At 37.4% G+C, this 4,225-nt stretch overlaps 2 pseudogenes; both read left to right on the top strand.

The window, feature by feature from the left end:
- Positions 1 to 1,406: 1,406 nt before the first annotated feature.
- On the top strand, positions 1,407 to 2,622 carry LOC149141691 (proteinaceous RNase P 3 pseudogene; annotated as a pseudogene).
- On the top strand, positions 2,618 to 3,626 carry LOC149141690 (dolichyl-diphosphooligosaccharide--protein glycosyltransferase subunit 1A pseudogene; annotated as a pseudogene).
- Positions 3,627 to 4,225: the final 599 nt, after the last annotated feature.

Here is a 4,225-nt window from a genome sequence, read left to right as displayed (position 1 = left end):
AAGTTAACATGCCTTACAACCTTTTAAAATTCTAGTTCATTGATATATGATTTGATTGACAATATGAAAACATATTTTATGTATTTTCATAATGATGTGTCCATTTCCCTCATTAGTTTCCACCACTATAACAAGGAGGTTTCTCCACTATAAAAGTGAGTTTCTACCAATGTAACAATGAATTATTACAACGTAGTTTCAAGAAAATCTAAAAATATTTCATGTAATTGTTGTCTTGTTTTGCAGATGGTGGAGAAGTGGAATCTGATAATTCAGGTTTAGTGTCATATGAACCCTGGTTAATCTAGAATTAGGTTTGTGCTTCACAATGAATCACTAAGTCAAGTATATCATAACAATAGAGAAATTCTCGACAAAACAACAAACAATGAAGCTTACTATATTGCCCTAGTTTATGGGCTAACATTAGCAAGGAATTATGGTTCAAGTGACATTGTCATTTATACCAATTTGGAATTGATATGCAATCAAATGACCGAAATTTATCAAGTCAGAAGTCAAAATATGAAACCCCTTCACAGAGAAGTAAAAAAAATTGCTTCTCAATTTCAAATATTTACCATAACTTATCGATTAGATGTTAAAAGGGTTGGTGATGATCTACTATATGAACCAGCATCCAATGGAGGTGGATGTGCAAGATATGTGGAGGAATCAACATGTGTTCCACCGATTGTCATTCACGGTCATCGATATAGGTGGTACATTAATGAATGCATTATTCTTATTATGGTATTCTTATTTATTATGATGTTATTATAGCAACATAAACAATCATTATGTCCATCCTTTTTTATGTACTTATACAAGATCTATTTTTTATATACGAGCTCACTTTATTTTTTGGTACCTTTTCTATATTTGAACACAATGTGTATGTAAGGAATGTAATTTTCAGTGAAATATATTAATGAAACTACATTATGATTATAGTTCAGTTAATGGAATTAGATTTTGATTATAGTTTAGATGTGTCATTTTGATTACAGTTCAGTTGTGTTTAACAGCTCAGTTTAGTTCAGTTGTGTCATTTTGATTACAGTTTAGTTGTGTCTAACTATTGGAAATACTGGGGGGGGTGAATCAGTATTTCCTTTTACAATTATTATTTTCTTAATATCACTTTAAACATAACACAAAAATGAACAACAAAATAAATATTTTTATTAACAAAAGGAGAGGACTCCAATCCTCAATTACAACTATTCATTTTCCAATTTGTACAATCACACTTATGATTCCTTTAGGGATCCTATTATCACTGAAAATTCCGTTTCCAAACATTTGCTCAGATTAGCTTAAAGACCAAGTGTTTTCGCAGCGCATGAATCCTTTAGCAGTTTCGCAGCGCAGCCTGTTTTAGTGATTTCGTAGCGCGCTACGAAATGGGGGATTTGTTTGAATCCATAGTAGCTGTCATGCAAAATAGTTCTGGGGCGGATACATTTTACAGGTGACATGTTCTCAAGAAGTCATCATCAATGCTTGTCATTAAGTTCGGTCAGTGTGAGTTTCTTAGAAAGGGTGACTGGAAGGTTGAGAAAACAAATATGAGTTCAAAAGGGATTTGGCATGTGCACGGGAGGTTGAGTCGAATTTCAGGAATTTTCAGGAGTGGCTGGATCACCATGGGCCATATGACTTTATTGTGTATGGTGCAAATGTAGGCCTTTATCAGCAAAACTTTGCTGATGGTGGTTTTAATGTCTCTCAGTTAAGCTCTGTAGTCAATGTCTTGCGCCAAAGAAGCCCGAAGAAGAAATGGCCTCTCATTTTATTGCACAACAAGCGTGCCACAGGAGTGCTAGTTGATGACCCTTACAATAAACAGTTGATTGAGGATTGGAGAAAAGCTGGTGCCTTGTATACAACACCAGCTGGGTCGAATGATGACTGGTATTGGCTATATGCGGCTGTGAGATTCAAATGTTTGCTTGTGACAAATGATGAAATGAGAGATCATTTATTCCAATTGTTAGTTAATGAGTTCTTCTCAAAATGGAAGGAAAACCATCAGGTCCGCTTTACTTTCAATAAATCTGGTCCACAGTTTCACATGCCACCTCCATATTCGATTGTTATTCAAGAGTCTGAAAGAGGCTCATGGCACATTCCCATTAAAGGAGGTGATGACATTGAAATGCCAAGAAGTTGGCTATGTGTTATTAGGTCTCTAGTATGTGGACTTAAGCAACGGTCTGATCCTTCATCCCAGGAAAGAAATACATTGGGCCCATCTAAAGACTCAGGTTTTGAGGTTGTTAATGATGATGTTGTTTCCAAATCAAACACGGACGTTGAGGACACAAGTATAGCCAGGCATGAGCAGAACACCGGCGAGTGTTTATGTTCAACTTTCTCTACAGAAACTGCTCAGTTAACATCAGAAAAAGACAAAAGAAAATGGGGATCGATGTCCCCTTCAAGTCCATGCAAACAACCTTGTTCATATAAAATAAGGAAGGAATCTGCCTGAATGGAGATACTTGCCTTCTCTAAAAGAGTAAACCAGTTGAAGGAAAAAACTTCAGGCAGCAGTCATAAATTATACAATTCTGGTGGGAAGTGTTTCACTTGTCACTTTGCATTTAGAATCATGAAACCGATTATTGGCAGGTGGCAAATTCATGAAATAACATTTATGTCTTGGGCGCAAGTGTTTGATGAAGTGCCAGAGAGAGATTTAGTGCATTGTCTTCGTGGCTTAGCTCCACAAGAGTTCTTTTTCCACGCAAACGAGATGTTGAGGTTTGATAAACATTACCAGTTGTTCGTGCGTTAGTTCCTCCACCGACACTTAGTTGATATTTGTTTTTTCTTTGCCAGAAAAGGGGTTTTAGAAACGAGAGCGTATTATTTGTATGCGGGGCATCACAAGTTTGGGATTCTGTTGAAGCTGCAGATCCATCTTTCTCCCAGAGAAAACATGGGGATTGTGAAGTTCGCAATCGGGGATGCTGCAATAACGTTTCTGTGGGTGTTTGGCGCATCATGCCTATCTTCCACACAAATTTGAAGTTTGCTCTAAATTCCTATTCAGTTGACCCTTGAGATAACATTTGTGACATGGCGCTCACTCTGTCAGTGGAATGGGTGCTCCTAAAGTTGACAAGGAGCTGGTGCGAGAAATAGAAATTTCACATTGAGGAAATGTTCAGATAACTGAAAATTATCATCTTTTTCATGGTGATGCTCGAATCAAAGGTGGCTTTTCAAGGATTGAATACCAAGCAAGACCCAATGCTACAGGTGCATCATCTTTTAAGAGTCTAGTGGCAAGGCTACTCCCTCGAGCACATTCGGTTTATTACCGAGATGGAATTGGGAATATTTCTACCTCACATTTGAACGCCGACTTTAGAAAAACAGAACTGGAAATTGCACCTCGATATCCTATGTTTGGAGGCTGGCAAGCCACTTGTACAATAGGCTACGGCTTATATCTACAAGATTTTCTCTTCCAAGCAGCTGATGGCAGGCGTTATCTTAACATCGCTTTTGCATCTTCATTCAGTGATGTGGTCATTGATAAACTTATTGTGAAGGTTGCACTGCCAGAAGGATCTAAAGATCTTTATGCTTCTGTTCCCTTTTCTGCAGATTGACATATATAATATCTATGCACCTCGTTGTCTAAAGAACTCGAGTTCAGGAGTAAAGACGAGAGACAAGCTTACAGTTTCACAAAATAAGGTCTCGAGGAGGGTATTGGGGTTCCTATACGGTAGATATGACCTCTGTTTTGAACTATACACAAATGGATATTTCAACAGGCCTGATGTTCAAGAAGCTCTTCACGCAAATGTTACAAAGATTCCTTTCTAATGGGCAGTCTGCAACAATTCTGTGTTCAATGCATATAATTACACAATATTCTCAGTTCTTCCAATCTACACAAAACTTATTAAAGTGGTCTAAAGATTTGGGCTTACAGTGGAGATATTGATGGGAGAGTACCTGTAACTGCCATGAAAGATAACATCAATGCATTACATTTGCCCATAAAGCAACAATGGCATCCGTGGTTCCATGACAGACAAGTAGCAGGATGGTTTATACAATACCAAGGATTAACATATCTGACATTTAGAGGAACAGGGCACGCAGTTCCCTTAGACGAATGTAGTGAAACATTGATTGTGAATTTTTGTGCCCTGTTTGTTCCATAAAGTGTGATCTATTTCCTTTTTGGAAGATAAGATTA

The sequence above is a fragment of the Pinus tabuliformis genome, chromosome X (assembly GCF_031772625.1).
Source record: "Pinus tabuliformis cultivar Carrire ecotype Pingquan chromosome X, CPIR1, whole genome shotgun sequence".
In the NCBI taxonomy this organism is placed as follows: Eukaryota; Viridiplantae; Streptophyta; class Pinopsida; order Pinales; family Pinaceae; genus Pinus; species Pinus tabuliformis.
The sequence above is the reverse complement of the archived record's forward strand: the minus strand, read 5'-3'. Positions and strand labels throughout refer to the sequence as shown.